The following is a 21,555-nucleotide window of genomic DNA, read 5'->3' on the forward strand; positions in this document are numbered from 1 at the left end:
CACTTGTGTCGGCAGATCACTGATAGCCACATTTTTTTTTGCAGTGTCACATGTTTGTGCATGCCCTCCAATGTGTATATATCTACTGATCTACAAATTATAAAATGTATGGCAGTGTTACTCAGTACATATATTTAATTATATTAAGTATATTATTATTACAACGTGTAAAAACATATTCAAAGGGAGTAAAAAGTGATATAAATATATTAAAAAAGAACCCGCAGGGGCCAACATTTGTTGGTAGCAGCTGGGAACATGGGGCTTTATTATTTGGACCACTTTCATATGTGTTTGAGATCTTTCTTAATAAAAAGTTAGAGAGAACTAACAAAGAGACAAGAAAGGACCAACAAACAGTCATGGAAGCTTTGGCCAGGAGGCTCAGATGCAGGCAGGGTGAAGAGAGGGCTAGGAATTGCCCTGGCATTGCCTGGCTTTGTGTGGCACTATTGTTGCCAGGTATCTGGGGTGACAAAGGCAAGGGCTTGGTTAATTCAGGTTCTGTGACTTCAGTATCATCACTGGAGTCTCCTCCCTCTCATCACTCAGCTCCTCCCTCTGTGCGAGGCTCTGGGGTGTGGTGATCAAAGGGCTGAACTCGAGATGAACACGAACCCAGCTGAGTCACAACCCCAGCTCACTGGTTATACAGTCCTAGGAAGTCACCTAACTTCTGGGTGCCTCGATTTCCTTCTCTGCGAAGAGGAGAGAATAACAGTGGCTACTTCGGTGCATTGCTGTGAGGATCAGATGATATATGCATATCATTTACATAAATTAACATATGACGTAGCGGGACAGTGTTTGAAACATAATGCTGTGTGTGCGTGCTCAGTCGCTTAATGGAGTCCGACAGTTTTCGACACCATGGTCTGTAGCCCGCCAGGCTCCTCTGTCCTTGGGAAGAATATTGGAGTGGGAGGCCATTTCTTTCTCCAGGGGATCTTCCCAACCAGTGAGTGCTACATGTTACTTGCTATTGTTATGAGAGTTAGCGTTCCCTCTGCCCTTATCTTCCTAAACATAATGGATCTGAATTCATAGGGATCCTGTTTTCCCTATTTCCACTCCCTGACAATCTCTGAAAACGTCTAAATTAAAAAGATGTCAATCCTTTCTGGCTAAGTGGGGGTTGTAAAAAAGGAAAATGACTCTGCCATACATTACACATCATAGGGGGAAAAATTTGGTGGAAAGAGGTGAGGTGATGATTCAGGAAAGCAGGTTGTATTATAAATTCAGCCCTGTGGGACATGCTGTCCACTTCAGTGGGTGTCTGTTTCATCATTTCTGAAGGGAGTAATTTGGAACAGACGGCCCATAGGCTCCCTTCAGAGTTGACATTTTTTGACTGTGTTCTGAGTTACTTTGAGCTGTGATCATTCAGAATTTTTAATTTCAAGCATTCTCTTTAGAGCCTAATCACAAGGAACCCTCTAATCTTAGATTCTGACATAGGCCATGTAACTATGTGCCCATACGCCAGGTTCCCTTCAACACAAGAAATCACAAATTATGTGTTAAACTTTTAAAAGAACAAAATGTATCATAGTTTTTATTATATGTACATGATGATTGGTTGATAACATAGGAATTCATAGCAGAATGCCAAATAAAAATATACACGTCATATAAGCTAATCTCTGTTTAGACAGTTGTATATAGCTAGCTATATAAATCTCTATCTACTTATAGACATTTTATGATACATATATCTAGTTATATGTAGGTTAGATAAATCTGAGATACGTATCAGATACCAACCTATTTCCAAGATCCTGTGTCACTAGAAACATCTAGAGTAGTGCACTTAAGAAAGAGAAAATATTCATGGTTTTAAAAATTTTATGAAAAGTTAATGTGTCTATATATAAATAAAGATGTTGGTATTAAAAAGCAGAGATATCACTTTGCTGACACAGGTCTGTATATATAGTTAAAGCTATGGTTTTTCCAGTAGTTATGTACAGATGTGAGAGTTGGACTACAAAGAAGGTTGAGTGTGGAAGAATTGATGCTTTTGAACTGTGGTGTTGGAGAAGACTCTTGAGAGTCCCTTGGACTGCAAGGAGATCAAACCAGTCAATCCTAAAGGAAATCAACTCTGAATATTTATTCGAAGGACTGATGCTGAAGCTGAAGCTCCAATACTTTGGCCACCTGATGCCAAGAGCAGACTCATTGGAGAAGACCCTGATGCTGAAAAAGATTGAGGGCAGGAGGAGAAGGGCGAGACAGAGAATGAGATGGTTGGATGGCATCAGTGATTCAATGGACATGAGTTTGAGCAAACTCGGAGAGATAATGAAGGACAGGGAAGACTTTCGTGCTGTAGTCCATGGGGTTGCAAAGAGTAATACATGACATAATGACTGAACAACCATATAGATTATGTAGATATAGTCACAATTAACAGGGTTATTTGCGGGTGGTGGCATTCAGGTGATTTTCTACATTTTCCCTTATGACTTATGTATTGTGGAATTTTTTTTTTACACTGAGTATCTGTTATTTACATAATAAGAAGACAAGGTTCTTTTCATGGTGAGAAGAAGAGTATCTAAAGGACACTAAAGAGATACTGGTATAAAAGATGAAAATTTTTTTTATTTTATTAGTTGGAGGCTAATTACTTCACAACATTTCAGTGGGTTTTGTCATACATTGATATGAATCAGCCATAGAGTTACACGTATTCCCCATCTCGATCCCCCCTCCCACCTCCCTCTCCACCCGATTCCTCTGGGTCTTCCCAGTGCACCAGGCCCGAACACTTGACTCATGCATCCCACCTGTGCTGGTGATCTGTTTCATCATAGATAATATACATGCTATTCTTTTGAAACATCCCACCCTCACCTTCTCCCACAGAGTTCAAAAGTCTGTTCTGTACTTCTGTGTCTCTTTTTCTGTTTTGCATATAGGGTTAAAAAGATGAAATTATTAAAAGGAAAAATTAACAAAATGTCTGATGTAAAACCTAAACAAAGAATACCAAAATCTCTTTAGATAAGAAACCTCTAACACATGTTTTTAAATGCAATATTTTAGATCTTTTTGTTTCCAATTGAGTTCTAGGGCTTCTCAGAGAACTCATAGGACTGCTTACCTCTAGGAAATGCCAGAAAATGTTTGAAGCAGGGACAATTTACCCTTTTGAGGACAATCAAGTACTTTGACACTTGGGTAACACATTTCTTTGTGTAGACTCTTAATTTTCTTTAGTTTTATAAAACTCTTCAACTCACTACATTTGTATTGGGTGTTTCAATGTGCTAATATTGGGGCACCCTCACATTGGTCCCCCGTCTCAATCTGCTCTCTCCTTAACAACACACACAAACAAACACATAGAACTCAGTCCTTCTTTGGAAGAGAGCCACCCCCCCAACTGCAACCCTGCCCCTGCATTGACCCAGGCTTGAGTCTGGGCAGCGGTTCCCACAGTCAAGCTATCAGGGGAGCTAGCGAGGGAAGTTGGAGCAGTTCTGAGCTGATAGCCTCCCAGACGTTGTGTCTGGGGCAGGTGAGGGACCTGGGCACACTTCCTCCTCCATGGACCTTGCCTCCTTTGCTTTGAAGCTGGTTCTCTGGGGAACAAAGAGTCTCACTGAACAGTCTCAGTTATCACTGCTCTGGGTATGGGTGCAGAGGGTGATGAGGGCTAATGTCATAGGACCTGGTGCCCCAGGACTGCCTAGGAACTGCTCATTTGCCCCTTGTGACCTCAGGTGAGGGTCCCCCAGAAGCAGAATAGGCAACATCCCATTTGACGACAGAAGAATTTCCCTTAGCCCCATGCATTCCTCTTGCCTGAGCTCACTCTCATTAAAAAAAAAAAATTCTACACAAAATACTCATTTAATACTTAATGTAATAGTAGTAGAGGATATTTATAAAGCACTCATAAAGTGCCAGGGGCCAAAGTAAATGGTTCACATGGGTGGGCTAATTTAATCTTCCTAATAGCTCCATGAGGTAAGAACTAATATCACCCCATTTTACAAATGAGAAAACTGAGTACCAGGAGCTTCTTTCTCTAAGCTACACAATGAGTAAGTAGCTCGGTGGAATTCATCCCCAGGTCTATCTTTCCCCTGAACCCATGCACTTACCCTCTGATCTGTGTAGCCACACCCTGTGCTCAGAGCTGTAACTAAGACAGGCATTATTCTTTCCTTCATGGAGTTCACAGACTCCCAGGAAGAAGAGAAAAAAAGAGTCTCTTATATCTGTGAAATAGGAATGAGAGAAGATGCAAGGTTTATAGCACTCACAGCAAAGAGCACTCACAGCCACCAGGCTGGCCAGATGGTTCACCTGTATGTGTGAAACCACATTCTAGAATAGTCTGTGAACATAAGTCTAGCTTAGAAAACATAATCTGGCTTTCCCAACACCTTGTCTGAATCTTTGTTGTTAGGGAGCTGCAGATTCTTGGGTGATTCAGGCTTAACACCAGTTGGAATTGGTGGGTAGGAAAAGGTGAGGCACAACACATGTAAACTCATTATGGTAATCAAGGATGTTCCTTCTGCAAATCCTTCACTTTGCGTTCCCCAACAGTCTTGGAATTCCATCTGGCAAGGAGAGTGGGAGGTTTTTTCCTCTCCAAAACATTTCTTTTGGCAAATATTAGAAGATTCTAAACTTGATCAGTGATCTGCTGGGCCTTTGAGAGGAAACAGATTCCTCTTGTAATAATAGCACAAGCATAGCCATTCATCAGTTCCATCCCAAAGCTCCTTTCCAAGGCTCAGTGTGGAAGTCTGCAGGCCAGAGATACTAGAAAGTGCTAAACTTGAGTGTTGGCCTATTGGAATAGAAATTTAAGTATTTTAAAAGTGCATGATTATTCATATTTCTACCCATCTCTATGAAAATCAAACATTATATTTTATTCTAAGCATTCTGACAAATAAAGGATTTCTTTCCCTAATCTCTTCCTTGCAAAGATAGCAGAAGGTTAGTATCAAAATATATGACATCTGATCGGGCTTCTTCAAGACAAGAAAATGGATCAGAACTTTATAAAGTATTTATTAAGGGGATGGTGAAAGTCAAGGTTTCATCTGAAGCTTATAATTGCCAAGTCAACAATTTTGAAAAAACTCAACTAAGTTCTACGCTGCCTGGTAAACATGCTCTTACCCTTTCGATTCATTTCAACACTCATTTATTGATCCTTGACTACAGAATGCAGAGGGAGAAGGAACTTTAACTTTGGAGTCCAAAAGTATGTGTTCTAAACCCATTTGTTAAAGGCTTGATTTTGACTAAATTCTTTAAACTCTCTGTTCTTCAGTATCTTCATCTGTTGAGTAAAGATCACACTTACCTGATAAGAACATTTAAAGCAGGGGTCTCCAACCTCCGTGATCTAATGCCTGATGATCTCAGGTGGAGCTGGTGTAATAATAATAGAAATAAATGTACAGCAAATGTAATGAGCTTAAATTATCCCCCAACTATCATTCACTCCATCCCCCAGTTTATGGAAAAATTGTCTTCCACAAAAGCAGTCCCTGGTGCCAAAAAGGTTGGAGACTGCTGAATTTTAAAGGATCAATATAGTGATTTCAAGGGGTCTAGTAAATGACATCCCCACTCTCTGCCCACATTAGGAAAAATGAGAGAGAGAGACAAGGAGGGACAAGGAGGAATGAAATCATCATGCCCTTTCTTACTGATGAGATGAAGGCTTATAGCTTAGGGTGTATAGTAACAGTGGGCTTTACTTCCCAGTCACCCACCAGTGCTGGCTGCTGCTCTGCCCCTGTCAAATGGTGATACAGGAGGAGCAGGCTAAATATTTGCTTCCTGTCCACAGGCAAGGCAGCTCTCCCAGAGCAAGGCAGGAAGGGGCTGAGCTACCCATGCCCAGAGAGTTGCAGGATGACTTATGTGGGTAAAGGCACATTGGCCTTTGGGGACCCTTTTCCCCATACAAAATATTAAAAATTATATACACATGCATGTTCAGTCAATTCTTTGCGACCCTATTGACTATAGCCTGACAGGATTCTCTGTTAATAGGAATCCTCTGCCCATAGGATTCTCCAGGCAAGAATACTGGAATGGGTTGCCATTTCCTACTCTAGCAGATCTTCGGCATCCAAGATTTGAACCCATGTCTCCTGTGGATCCTGCATTGCAGGCAGATTCTTTACCACTGAGCCACCTGGGAAATTTCCACATTATATGTGCACTGGCGTAAAGATGAAGATATTGATCTATTTTAAATGCTTTCTTTGACCTAACCTAAACATTTGTCTTTTTTCTTAATTTAAAAAAATTAAACCATTTTTTAGATTTAGGGTGGGCCCCTAAATGTATTGTGGACCCTTACCACTGTGCTGAATGGGTAAGTCAGCTTTGAGTGCCCAATCTTTGTTGCCAAATTTCCCAATGAGATCATCCCCTCCTCCCTTCGTGGGGAGGACTGAGGGGGACCAAAGTGAAGGCCTTAGGTGTTGTTCCAGATGGAGGTAAGAATTCAGGGAACAGGCGGCTCCCAGGTCCCCAGGAAAGTAAAGTGTTAAACAGAAGAAAGGTGTGATGTAGCCTAGACTGTGAATATCACCAAGATGAATAAGGCATTCTCTCTGCCTTCAAGAACTAATTACAACACAAAGCACAGGGAAATAAGTGGAAAACTGGAGAACAAGTCACATGCTGAGGGAATTTCCAGACACAAATGCTTGAGATGGTGATGTTTGAGCTTGGCCTTGAAGGATAAAAGACTTTTGCTAGACAAGGTAGGATGGGTTGGAGTGAAAAGGCCATTCCAGACTGTGAGACTAGCTAAAGACCCAGATTCACTAGAACACAGCGATGTGCTGGGAATTGAATTCAAAAAAGCACCCACTTACCATACTCATCTGGCTCCCTGGACTGTCTGTTTGATGTATTATTGTATTCTAACAATGGATGGGAGGGAGGAAACATTTATTTAGTGCCTACCATGTTCCCAGTGCTTTATAGGCATCACTTCATTTAATCTTCATCCCAGGGGTTTGAGATGGATACTATTATCCCCACCTTTTCAGACAAGGAAGTTGAGACCCTCAAAGTATAAATGAGTTTAACCAGGGCCCAAAGGTCTTGTTGACATTAGCAGAAGTCAGAAGCCAGGGCTCTTGACTGCCAACCCAGAGTTCTGTTCCCTGCTCCTTGGAAATGTCAAAAGGGGTTTTCTGAGAGCTATACAAAGAGGAGTTCTTGAAGTTCTATCCTAGGTAGAATGTTATCTCAGAGCTTCATTTCTGGTGTTCCACCATGCATGCTTTCAGACTCCCGGGATGTTTTTCCTCACACTGATCATCCACCTGTTGGGGGCACCTCCTTCATCTCATGCAGGATAACAGATTCCTGCTGTTCCAGGGTCTCTACTTATGATTCCCGAGGAGGGGCTGGTTCTAGGTACCCAACCACAGTTGTTTATGTGTCCCTATCCCAAGATCACGTTAGACCCATGGGAACTAACATATAGTGGTCAAGTAGCTAATATTTAGGAGGCACCTGCTCTGTGCCAGGCACTGTGCTTAACACATTCTTTTTTTTTTTTTTCAAGATGGATTTTTTAAATTTTATTTTATTTTATTAGTTGGAGGCCAATTACTTCACAACATTCCAGTGGGTTTTGTCATACATTGACACGAATCAGCCATAGAGTTACACGTATTCCCCATCCCGATCCCCCCTCCCACCTCCCTCTCCACCCGACTCCTCTGGACTCATCGTTTAATCCTCTCAACATTCCTCTGACATAGGCATTATTAGAATTTTACAGATAAGGACACTGAGACTCAGAGAGACCATGTAACTTTTCCAAGGTGACACAATTTGGTGGTGACACAACTTTTCCAGGTGACACAGTCCTGCTGGAGTCAGGATTTAATTCCTGTAGCCTCACTCCAAACTCTCACCCTGAACCACAATGGGGTCGAACCTCTTGTGATACTTAGAGCTTCACTTTGTCTTTAATGTTTGTGAGAAATTGGCCTCTCTGCTTTTCTTCAATTAATTCCAGTTTCTCAAAGTTCTTCAGTATTTTGAATCTTTTCTTTGTTACCTTTCAAGTTATCCTTTATAGGCATACCTTTTATTTTCTTAGAATTTTGTTATTTGAAAAATTTCTCATTCAGAAATTATTTTCTTATATCTGTATTTTAGCCATTCCTTTGGTTATTTGATTTTTTTTCTTTTTCTTTTTTGCTCCTTGACTTTTTCATCTTCTACTTGCAATGGCCAGAGGGTAAGGATGGAAACTTGAATGTGGAATTCTTGGGCCTGAAGTCACCTCAGGAGTCTCCCCTTTTCCCTCTGTCAGGGCTGTGCCATGAGGAAGCATCTGTAGATTTTATCTCTTAGCATCCATCCCTCTTTGTCATCAACACCAAAATTCTACTTTGGGGGCCCTGCCGTTTCCCTGTTGATATTTGAGGAAGTATAGTAAGGGGGTACCACACTGCCTCAGCTTGAAACCCTGCTCTGCCACTAGACCATCTGTGCAAACTTGGACTGCTAATTCAAACTCTGTGGCAGAGTTTCTTCATTAGAATAGTACCTGCCTCATAGGGTTACCGTGAGAAGAAAATATGCATAAATATAGTGCTTAGAACAGTGCCAGGTAGAAAATAAACACACCATAAACATTAGTGATTTCTATCATTAATCTTTTCCAAGGCTTGGCTGAGCGAATGTTCTTTCCCTGGAATTTGAATCTTGAGCAGAATGAGAAAAAGACAGAAAGCATTAAAGCTGATTTACTCAGATAATTGTGCCTCCAAAGAAGTGGTTAATCAGCTCCTGCTCCCTGGATCCCAGGGCAGTCCTCGTCTGGTCCTTCTTGAATCTGGAGCTGCAGAAGATTCTTTTATTCTGCATTCCTCTCCCAACACTCTGCCAACAAATGTGCCCCCCCACCTCATTTTGTTCTTCCTCTTCCTCTTTCCTCTCCTTCTCCTTCTCCTTTCTCTTCTCCTCCTCTAGCTAAAAGTAGGAAGTGTTAGTTTCTGATACTTCTTGACAAGAAACTTTACTGAACCAGCATCCCTTGAAAATGGCCCTTTGGCCTTGGCTTAAATCCTTCCATAAAACACCTCTCTCTTTAAATTGGTGAACTCTAAAAGTACTTCCTCATAGCAAAAAAGGTGTGTTAGGTGCTCAGTCATGTCTGACTCTTTGCGACCCCATGGACCGCCAGGCTCCTCTGTCTATGGGATTCTCCAGGCAAGAATACCGAAGTGGGTTGCCATGCCCTCCTCCAGGGGATCTTCCTAACCCTGGGACTGAGCCTGGGTCTCCTGCACTACAGGCAGCTTCTTTGCTGTCTTAGCTACCAGGGACAGAAAACCTTTTTAGGACCCTGGGACCAGAATGTTTGGAGCCTGGCTCAGTTATTTATTTGCTATGTAGCTTGGTCAAGCAGCTTAACTTCTATGCCTAAGTTTCTTCATCTTTAAAAATTGATAATATTTAATAGTCACCACTTCATGGTATTGTTGTGAACATTATGTATCAGAAGCACTTAGATGCCTAGTAAGAGTAAGTTGTTGGCCCCCTTCCTCACCCTCAATCCCCCCTCAGATCCTAGCTCCAGCCGGCCCCCTTCCTCACCCTCAACCCCCCCTCAGATCCTAGCTCCAGCCTCTATGGCTGCCCAGAAAGAGCTAAATCCTCCTCTTCATGCCAACCTTTCAAATAATGATGCTTTCCTCATTTCCTTCTTTCCCACAGGCTCAGTCCTGCTTCCTCTGTAAGCCACTGTTTGTGGGCCAGACTGATCAAACTGGAAACAGCCCGTCTTTAACTGGCCTGCCTCATTACTTCATCAAAAATAAAGCACAAACATCTTTTAAGGCTTTGTGTTAAAATTTGCCCACACCCTCGGGAAGGACCTGTGTCACAACTTCTGGACCCCAGCGCCTCTGAGTCAGACTCCATCACCTGGGCTGAGAGTGGAGACTGGGATCAGGAGGAGGATGATGCAAGAAGGCCCTGGACACAATAACTGTTGGGAAAACTCTCCTCTCCCTGCTGGGCTCCACCCTGGCTTGTGCAGAAGCATGTATACTTCTTACATTTTGCCTGCTCTGCCTGCTTGGCTCTAGAATCATGGACACAGCCCTGTGCTAGGTTCTTTCTGGTTGTTGACATGCCACAGATAAGCCTGCATGGCTTCCTCTTTGAGGAAGAGCTTTTCCCACAGCATGGAGAGCAAGAGTCTGATTGATAATAACATCAGTTGTGTGGCACTTTGCAACACATTAGTGTGGTACAGTATTGTGACGGATTTGTCAGAGCCAGAATAGCTTTTTCACACACACACAAAGATCCACTCCCCAACTTTTTTTTTTTTTTTTTTTTGCCATGGAGACATTGAGGTTTGGTGAGGTTAAGGGACTTCCCCGTCATACAGCCACTTGGTGACAGAGCTGACATTTGAGTTGAGTTTCAACTTCTTTGTGACATGCCTTGTTTGGAAGGCTTTGGGGCTGCTGTTGGATTGCTATTCCTGTGATGGCATCACTCTGCCCCTGAGGCTGCAGGACCTCCTATAGCCTTTTTCCCAATGGTCAGCAGAGACACCAAGAAACAGGTGGCCTGAGAGCTCTTGTACATACAGACCTTTGAATGTAGAGACACAGCTTGTGATCTGACAGACCCATTATGTTCGGTCAGTCTGCAGGTGTGTCCGGGAGAGAATAAGAACAAGAATAGACTGGTGGATTGGTATTATTCATGTTATGGGGAAAGCCATGTTCCATTGTCTCTTCATCCTTCCGCTTAAGAAGGGAGCCTTCCAGCTGAGGGACTGTGTTCTTTGAGATCTGTACAGAGATTTTTAAGGAAAATAAGTGCTGGCCACTACTTGGATTTTCTTGGATTCAGGGCTCCCAGGATAAACATTTTTCTATGGTGGAAAGGAGATGGGTTGTCCTGCCTGGCTCTGTCATCCCTCACATTCCAACCCTGGCCTGGCAGTAGGACTGAAGTTACCCAGCCCTGAGCTCTATCTGGTGGCCAAGGCAGAAGTGATTTTACACTGGGTGTGAAAGGCAGGATAAGGCAACCAGGAAATCATCCTGCAGATCCCTGAAAACTGGAATAGTCCTGACTCATCTCCTTCCTTGGCTCTCTGCTGTTGCAGAACAAACTGCTGTGGTTTGCAAAGCCCTTAACAATCTGGCCCCACACTCTGGCTTCTTTGCAAGCCAAGCTCCCATGAACCTTTCGGTCCAGCTGTTGTAGAATTATTTTTTGGTCTTCAAAAATGCCAGTTTCCTTTCTCACCTCAGGTCTTGGCTCATGCTGCCTGGGGTGGACTGCTCCCATTCCTCTGTCTGGAGAACTTCTGCTCACTCTTCAAGGCATCATCACGTCACCTCCTTTGGGGAGCTTCCCTGGCACTTTTATTACTTGCTCCTTTTTCAGTTCCTACAGTCTTCTGATCTTAGTTCTACTGCAGCCCTTCTCACATTTATTTTGCTTGTAATTTATTTTGTCATGTAATTTATTTTGTGGTGAGTGAACAAACATTCAAACCAGATTGCCTGGATTCAAATCCTAGCTCAACCACGGAAATGTTGGATGACCCTGGACAAAGTCTCTGTCCTTGCTTTCCTCCTTTGTAAAATGGGGATATAGCACCACAGTCATTATGAAGATTAAATGAGCTAATGTATATTAAGGACTTAGGTCACTGCCTGGCACTTTTAGTGTTAGTTGGTATCATTATCAGTAGCTGTTTGAAGTCACCTGTCAAGGTCCCATCCTATTCAGGTCAACCTGTGCTTCAACCATCAAGATGTGGCCTCTTGCAGGCCCATAGTCAACAAGCCAGACCTGGAAGTAAGTGAGACTCTCTCTCTGCACCCTTGTGTGTAGGTGGATAGATGTTGACATGCGTGGTTCCTGGATTCTATTCTATGTTCTTCTAGACCAGAGCTCCAACTGGATCCCTTGCCAGCTCCTTCCGGCATGCTTTGCCCAGGCCCCCTCAATCCAGATGGACTCCTTGGGTATCAAAATGTCCTTGTAGACTTAGCAATCTAAACCAAGATAGCATTTCTCCTCCAACTAGTTCTCCATGCCTGTGGGTCTCCCTTCTGGTAATATCCCCCAGTTGATTCTCAGAAGAGTCTAGGAGCATCTGGAGCTTTATTATACCACTAAGTTTTAGTCTACATGCTATGTTTAAGTCACTTAAATATCTAGTTCTCAGCACAGTACCAAACTTTGTGCATTTTAAAAACTAGACAGATGGATGATGGCACGAATGAATAAATAAATGGATCAGTGATAGAGTCATCCATTAGCATTGACGTTCCCTATGCTTTACCACAGTGTAGTGGTGTATGAGATTGACTGTACCTGGATTTTCTGTAACTAACAGCTGAAAACTTCCTAATTAGAATACATTTCCAAGCATATGATCATTTCTATTGTCCTTATCTGGAGTAAACTTGAGTTCTCAACACAGTGCCACCATCTGGAATAAAACAGGTCTAAGAACATATTTTGGGCTCCCAGATTGCTGAGAGGGGAACACCTCCAAGAGCAGAACAGTTGGTCATCCAAGACAAACTTCAACTTCTTCCAAGCTTTGGCTTGGTATGGAGAGAACCAATTGCTTAGAATCATAGTGATGGTGAATTTTAGAGCTGGAAGGAATGGTGAATGTAATTCAACCCAATTCCTTCCTTTAACCAAGATGGAAAAGTGAGGGCCAGAGAGTATGAGTGACTTCTCAAGGCCACCCTGCTCTCTACATGTCAGTTAGGGCCTGAACTCAGGTCTCCTGAGTCTGTGATTAGTGCATTTTTCCCCAGCCTCTCATGGTCCCATCACCTTCCTTGCCTTTTCTCATGTCTTCACCATCACGGGCAGAGCTGATACCTCAATCCCAAGGCTGTGTGGGAGCTCACAGAAACATGGGTAGGGCTGGTGGTTTTGAGGGCAGCGGGCCTGATGGCAGTGGCAAGAGCTGTTTGTTTTCGCTGTTCAGGATTTAAATATCTACTTCTGTTTACCCACAGAAGTAATCCCTCAAGACTTTTGAAGGATTTTCTCAGAATCGGTCAAGGTCACCCTTATCTCCCCCAGCATTTCACCACTCACTCAGACACTTCCTTTTGTGTGTTATGTATGTGGTGGGGAAGGGGATGTTGAATAGGGGAGGCTAGTAATTTTTGTTTTGTTTTGAATTGTTTTGTTCAGAAATTCTGCTTTTTCCCACGAGTTTGCGAGGCTTTGAAATGAGGGCTAGGAATCACATGGAGTAATTTATTTGGGGTAGACAGCGGAATGTGTCAGCAGCACCAGATTACCTTGTCTTAGAAATTAAAAGGGCACCACTTACCTTCAACATGATGATATTTATATTAACAAAAAAGTTGAAATGCCCGATAATGTCATTAAAGGAACATTGTTAAATCTACAGAGTAAGAAATTATGCAACCCAAGGACTTAGCAATAGTTGAAGGGGACATATCTGCTGGAATCAGTCTAGAAGGTCCCGCACCAATGCTCAGCTTTGGGAATTCTAGTGCAGTGCTAACATCCTCGCAGACAGAAAGGCACAAACATGTTAAATTACCTTTGAGTGCCATTTCCTTTCACTACACTCTAGATAATCATTAAAAAGGTGAAGAAGATGTATACTATTGACATAGAAAATGTCCCTGACATACTGTTAAGTATAAAAAATACAGACTACAAAGCAGTGTTCGTAATACAACTGCAATTTTGTAAAAAAAAAAAATTTATAAGGATTAAGAATATGGTGGTTAAAAAAGAGATACCACTATTTTAACAGTGGTTGCAGGTGATTTTAAGTCCTGTTGATACTTTTTTTGTATCATTAAATTTTTACAATAATACACTATTGTTGTTCACTTGCTAAGTCGTGTCCAACTCTTTTGCAACCCTCCAGGCTCCTCTGTCCATGGGATTTTCCAGGCAAGAATACTGGAGTGGCTTACCATTTCCTTCTCCAGGGGGGTCTTCCAACCTAGTGATTGAACCCACATCTCCTGCATTGGCAGGTGGATTCTTTACTACTGAGCTACTTGGGAAGCCCAATACACTATTACTTTTCATAATTAGGAAAATACTATAAAGGTTTGAAAAAATAAAGCTTTCTGTTTGTAGCTGGGCTCAGGGATTGGTTTATGAAAGGAGGAGGAGGTCGGTCCTTGCCTTAAGAAAGTTAAGTAAGTAAAGTCGCTCAGTCGGGTCTGACTCTTTGTGACCCCATGGACTGTAGCCTACCAGGCTCCTCTGTTCATGGCATTTTCCAGGCAAGAGTACTGGAATTGGTTGCTATTTCCTTTTCCAGGGGATCTTCCTGACCCAGGGATCGAACCCGGGTCTCCAGCATTGCAGACAGATGCTTTACCGTCTGAGCCACCAGGAAGCCCCTAAGAAAGTTAGGTGGTCAATAAAATGCTATTACCCTTTCCTATGAAGAGAGGGAGGTAGGAGGAGTGTATCCTTGATGTAGGTAGAGATTCTTGAGTCTGAAATTCTAAAGTGTGAGATGTACTCCTGGTGTCTCCAGTCAGAGTTTGGCATTATTTCCCATCCAGAGGCCATCTTAACTAGGTATTCTCAGCTCTGTAGTTAAACATTAGTCCTTAAATAAATATTCTGGGCCTAGTTTGGGAAGCTAACTACCCTTTACAACATTATTTCTGTGGGAAAATATGCTCCAATTTCCACACCATCAATTCACATTGGAACTTTTAGGATGCAACCATTTTCAGTTTGGAGTCATTTTTGTCCCTTTTTCCTTAATTCACTAATTATTTCAACAATCCCTATTAGTTCGTAAAAGATTACAAACTTATGAACAAATCATCTGGCTTATGTTTCATTTGTTAGAGTCTAGCACACAGTCAAAGGGTTTTCAAGACTGAAAGGGATCTTAGAGATCAGCACCAATAACTAATTTTTGAATGAATATTACTTCTCATGGGTCAAGCTGGCTAGAGCTGTCCAGGGATCAAGCAGTTGTGCTAGTGATTTCTGTCTTCCCCAGAATTTCTCTTATTTTTACCGTGATAGTTAATTTCATGCACCAACTTGACTGGGCTAAGGATGCCCAGATAACTGATAAAACATTATTTCTGGATATGTCTATGAGCATGTTTCCAGAAGAGATTAACAGTTGATTCTGGGCTGGCATTATCCAGTCTGCTGAAAGCCTGAATAGAACAAAAAGGCAGAGAAAGGCTGAACTTTCTTCTTGAACTGGGGCATCCATCTGCTACTGCCTTTGGACATTGTGTCTTGGGCCTTCAGCTTCTGGGACTTATACTAGTACACCATCCCCACTCCCTACCCCAACTTCAACCTTAGTATGAGAGTCACAACATCAGCTCCCTTGCATCTCAGGCCTCTGGACTCAGACTGAACTATACCACTGGCCTTCCTGGTTGTCCAACTTGCAGATGGCACGTTGCAGCATATCTTAGCCTCCATAATTCTGTGAGCCAATTCTTATAATAGATCTTTTCTTATATATCTTTCTATCTCTATATATCCTATTGGTTCTCTTTCCCTGCAGAACCCTGACTAGTACACTTACGTACTTTTCTTTAATTGTTGGGAGAAGCTTAAGGAACATATAATTCTTTCATTCATTTTCCCAACACATTTACAAATTCATTGAGGTAAGAGTTGGAGTTTGTAATCCTGAAGCTCCTCTAGCATTTGGGACAATTTCATGACCATCCAGAAGTTGCTTAATAAACACTTGGATACCTTATGAGGCAGTGGAAAGAGTGCTGAATGAGGTGTGATGAAAGTTGGACGCTGGTCTTGGCTAGCTGTGCAAGTTTAAAGTTATAAAAAGGAAGCAGTGGTCAAGCTAATCTCATAGGGCCTTTCCAGACCTTGAGCAGAGAAACTCACCTCACGTCAATGGGACAGATTTCGTCCTGTTTGCTAACATACTTCTAGGTCAGGGGAAAGGGACAACATGTTGGCCTCTGTTAGATTTGTCAGTCATTTCAATTACTTTAGAGGTTAGTGGAAAATAACCTTTCTTGACCTTCTAGACCAAGAGCAATGATCTTTGCCCTTTTCTGAGGCAAGTGTGTTTTGTGAATTAGATCAAGAACATGGGCCCTCTTCCCCTAAAGCTTTGTGTATGAATATAGGAGTTTCTCAGCCCCATGAAGCCCACCATAAGTCTTCTAGAGGTCCATGAGTGTAATATTCAATTAAAATCCTCCAGCTAAACTCTAAACTATCAAGTACATGACTTGGTCAAAGATGTTTAAAAACAGCTCAAGAGCAAAAGTTTTGCATCTCCTTTCAAAAACCTTCAGGATCTAGAATTATTTTCTAGCTCTCAGAGAGTTGTTTCAGGACCTACAGAGATCAGGAAATCTTGTCTTTTTGCTAGTTTTGAATAAGTTAAGCTCCAGGGACTTTCAGCTAAATGCTCTGCTGTTGCTGCTGCTGCTAAGTCGCTTAAGTCATGTCCGACTCTGTGCGACCCCATAGACGGCAGCCCACCAGGCTCCCCCATCCCTGGGATTCTCCAGGCAAGAACACTGGAGTGGGTTGCCATTTCCTTCTCTAACGCATGAAAGTGGAAAGCGAAAGTGAAGTCACTCAGTCGTGTCCGACTCTTCGAGACCCCCATGGACTGCAGCCTACCAGGCTCCTCTGTCCATGGGATTTTCCAGGCAAGAGTACTGGAGTGGGGTGCCATTGCCTTCTCCAGCTAAATGCCCTAGCAGAGGTCAAAGGGTCTATTATCAATTAATTGGCTTGTTCAGCCCCTACAGAAGTAAGTCCCAGGTTTCCTCTATTCTTTGAGAGATCTGGCTTCTGCTGCTGACCTTGGACAAGCCACTTCCCCACCAGGGGCCTCAGTATCCGGTTCAGTCGCTCTTTAAGTTTTCTCCCAGCTCCAGTGAGTCCTTGATAACTGTGGGATCCTTGATAACTGTGGGACACTTCTCTAAGAAGTCATGATCCTGGATCCTAACTCTGGTCTATTCCTGCTACTGAGGACACTCCTGTCCAGGGAGGAATTTCTAGAGCATCCTTACTGAGAAGCAATTGGCTCCCCAGAGGCCTCCAGGGGGAGGGCAGGAACAGGGCTTTCTTTTTGGTTTTCTGCTCTGGGAAAAAACTTACTAAGAGCCATGTCAGAGGGCAGATGCCCACTGACACATGTGTATCCAAATGAAACCCACACCCAGGGGACCAGAAAAGGCAAGCCAGCATCAGGGATTCAGCTGTGCCCTGAACAAATAAAAAATCTCTTCTCTTCTCCACTCTCAGGCGTTCTCCCACTTCCATGACTCATCTCCTCTCATTCCAGAAAGTCATGCCCAGGAATTAATTTATGGGTCCTGTTCAGAGGTCTTTAGGTAAACAGCTCTACCAATCCTTTCAGCTTCCCAGACGAGCTTGATTTCTGGCCCCAGGGAGGAAGCTAATGACTTGTAGTTACTTTGCTATTGTTTTTCCGAAAACAATTTGACTTCCTTTCTGATAGCCTCAGAATTCCTCCTTTACAAATGAAGGCGCTGCAGCCCTGGAAGGGCTGAGCTCACCAGGTCACTTACACAATGCTCCTTGCTCAGCAGCAATATCTCCTTTGGGTGAAAAGTCCCAGAGGTTCCAGAAAGAAGGGTGGGCAGGCAATTCTGGGGATGTAAGATCTGTCTGGGGATGGAAGGCACCTTGGTGCCTCTGACTCTCTTCTGAGATCTTACCTCCATCCCAGAGCTTGCAGGAGTAACAACGGTGTGTGGTGTCCGAAGAACAAACTTGTGAAGATGGTGTTATTATGACCATTTTATAGACCAGGTCGTTGAGGCTCAGTAGTTTGTTCAAGATCACATAAGGAAGGGACAGGGTTGAGATTCCATCTCAAGTCCTCTGACTCTGAGTTATGACCTCTTTGAAGAAGGCGGTGCAGATACAAAGAGAGGCCATATGATGAGAACAGGCAGACTTTGGTCTATCATTTGAGAACTGAGCCTTCATGTTAGATCAGAATCCACATTTGCAATCCACTGGATGTGGGGTTTAAGTGATAGAATCCTTTCCCTTCTCCTCCTCCTCCTCCACATACCCCAGAGCTGGGGCTGGGCTGAGATTGGTGCTGAAAGAGCTCTTTCTGAACCTTCCTCCTGCCAGAAAGCCTTGATGGAGTTTCTCCACAGAGTGGCCAGTCCCTTCTTGCCATGAACAGTGATCCCCCACTGACTTTTTCTGGCAGTCTGGGCCCTTTAAGGAGACATTTTGACTCTTTCTTATTAGGGTGATGGTAGGGACTTTCATTTTTGAAGGGAAGTAGACCTTCTCACTTTTTGCTACTGTTGATCACCACTCTGCCCTCTGCCTCACCACTATCACGACTATACCAGAAAATCTGGTAACTCTCTAATCTCTTGTACCCTTGTCATACATGAAAGTGAAAGTGTTTTTCACTCAGTTGTGTCTGACTCTTTGTAACCCCGTAGACTGTAGCCCACCAGGCTCCTCTGTCCATGGGATTCTCCAGGCAAGAATATTGGAGTGGGTTGCCATTCCCATCTCCAGGGGATCTTTCCGACCCAGGGATTGAACCCAGGTTCCTCCACATTGGGTGAAGATTCTTTACCATCTGAGCCACCAGGGAAGCCCAGTTGTCCTACATATGTCCACTTTAGCACTAATTACATTGCATTCAGCTCACTGGTACACAGCGATCTCTGCAGTCATGGGGAGCATCAGGGCAGAATTTATCTCTCATGTATCTTTGTATGCCCTGTCCTCACACATAGTAGGTCCTCAGTATACTTTCACTGAATTAATGATAAGTGAATAAATGACTCTACAGAACAGTGATGTTCCTCAGACTCTGGGAAGAGGATGCCGTGAGGCAAGTGCAGGTCTGCTGGGAAGGCACGTGTCATGTGTTCCCAGGTACAAAGGGATGATTTTAATTGAATGATAACTTTGGATGTGTGCAGTGCTACCTACATGGCCGTATCTGGTGGCCTTGCTTAAAGGAGGCAATAATAGTGGCCATAATAGTTATAGCTATTATAATGGTGACAACACCATGTTCCATTGTTAATCTTTTTTCTCTTTCCAAAGTATTCTCCCATCTATAATTTAATTTTGATCTTCAGAACAGATCTTTATGTATTTTACATATGAGAGAGAATATTTATTTAAGACTCACTATAAGCCAAATAGGATATACATCTCATTCAATCTTCATAAATAATCTATAGGTTTGATAGGTACTATCATTGTCCTTATTTTAAAAGTGGACCAGATGTGGCTGTCAGGGAGAACAAAATCATCCCCTGTCCTTTAGGTTCAGTACTTGGGCTGGGGGAGTAGGGGTGGGCAGAGTGACCCGTGAATTAAACTCACAAAAGAGATTAATAGCACAAAAAGAGATTTTTTTTCCCCCTAAATGCATAGGGGAGCTAACAAAAGTAGTTAGCTCACTAAATGGTTAAAGTTAGAGGCTTATATATTTAACTTAGAGAAGAGACAGCATGGTGGGGGCAGGGGGTGGTGGCTAGAAAAGACTTCTATGGGAGGAATAAATAGGTTTCCTTAGAAAAGACAAACAGGTATTTAGGAGAACAAATGGGAGACAAGAAAGTTTGTGATAATGTTTGTTTATGCAAGTAGAGTGATTGTTCTGTCTTCTTCATGGCCATGAAATTTCCCTGGAGAGGGAATTTATAGTAGTCTCATTTCCCAGAAGCTGTTGCTTCTAGTCAGATAAGGGAAACTCTGAGAAGCCTTCTTTCTGCCTAATGAATCTCAAATGTCTTCAACTTACTCTTCATACCAACTCTGATGTTCCAAATGGGTCCCCACATGGCAAAAGAGGACCCATGGCTGCTGAATGGAGTCAAGATCTGGACCTAAGCACTCTAACCACAAGTTTATTTGCTCCGAGTCCTGTGTTTTCTACCTTGAGTATTTAGCTATCTGAACATGAGATTAACCTTTGGGGATTGGGGAGAGAGGGGAGGGAGAGAAAGAAAATTAAAACAGAAAGCAAGGAAGAGTCTTAGTCTTCTAAATGCCTCTAATCTTGCGTAATAACTTGACTCCTGGAGGACACTAATTTGGGAGGAGATGTAAAACTTTAGCTCATGAGTTTGCTTTTTATTATTATTGGCTGGATTATTAAGACAGGCCTGGAGTGCTATATCTATTTCACATGCAAGGAAATGCCTCTCCTTTGAGTGACGTATCTGCAGGCACTTGCATTAATGGCATATTTGACAGAAAGTTTCTTGACCTTGTATTTTAAGATACTTGCCAATAGATCACCTAGATACCATGGACTTGACTGAAAAAATCTTTCAGGAGAAGCAAGCGCCTTTTTAGTCCTTGTGAGGTGGGTAGGTGTGGATAGACCAAGAATGCATAATTTGTTAGAAGAGAGAGGTGTGCTCCGGGTATGCACTGCACACTCTAGACACTGCTGATAATTTAACCAAAATAAAATTCCCAGCCTTCTTGCTTTCAAAGACTTCCATTCAGATATAGAGGACAAAGGTCATTCTAAGGTTTCCCAGAAGAAGGTCCCAATTTTTATGGATGCAATGAATGGACCTGGGACTCACAGAGGCCCAGTGACACTGCATCCAGCTGTTGTCTTCATACCCTGGCTTCAGTGGGAGAGCATCAGGCTTGGCTGATCCTGGATTCCTCCTCCTCCTCTTCTCATTTCCGTGGAGGCTGCAGGTGCAAGCCCACCACAGAGTTCTTAATTTTGGAATCCCCCCCAAAAAATCTCACCTGCCTTAAGCCCAAGAAAAGGCTTGGTTGTGACTCAAGCCTTTTCTTGGGTACTAAAACTTGAGATGTGTTGAGAGTAGATTCATAGACCAGAGTACCAGGGACAAGGAAGTCTGTGTTTCTTTTGCTTTCTGATTCTTGGATCAGGGTATTCTTGCTCATTTTAACCATTGGAAAGTAAAAGTCCTTAAGGGGACAGCTTACAACTATGGTGTCTGAATCTCCACTGGCAGAAAAGTGTGTGACCTCAGCCCACAAACCAGGGCTCCAGTGACCCATTAACACTCTCCAATGAGTCAAGAGGGACTCATCACTCTTGAAAGGAGATGCTGACAGAACTTAATTGCATGTGTTACCCTTATAGGCACTAAGGAGAGTGGCTCTTTGAACATCTGGACCCCAGCATCTTGGGAAGGAAACTGATGGAGTCAGAAACACATTGAGTAGAGAAGACACTGAAAGGTCTGTTCATTTGCCCTCTTGCTTATCAGGAGAAGCAAAAAAGAAGCACTTTTCAAAATGCCACCTTAAAAGACTCGTGATTGGCTCTCTTCCTGGAAACCTCAGATGGCGTCGGACCCGCAGGACTCACAGTCATGGTCAAAGACAACCTCTCCTTCGAGCCTGGAGCCCATCCTTCTTGTGGCGTCTGTAGGTCTGTTTGCTTCCAGCTGGAGGGCCCTGTGCCCCGCTTCTCTGATCAGGTAAACAGGTTTCATGAGAATTTCCTCTACAGCCATGGGGAGAAAGTGCCTGGCC

This window comes from Muntiacus reevesi, chromosome 1 (genome assembly GCF_963930625.1).
Source record: "Muntiacus reevesi chromosome 1, mMunRee1.1, whole genome shotgun sequence".
NCBI classification, from domain to species: Eukaryota; Metazoa; Chordata; class Mammalia; order Artiodactyla; family Cervidae; genus Muntiacus; species Muntiacus reevesi.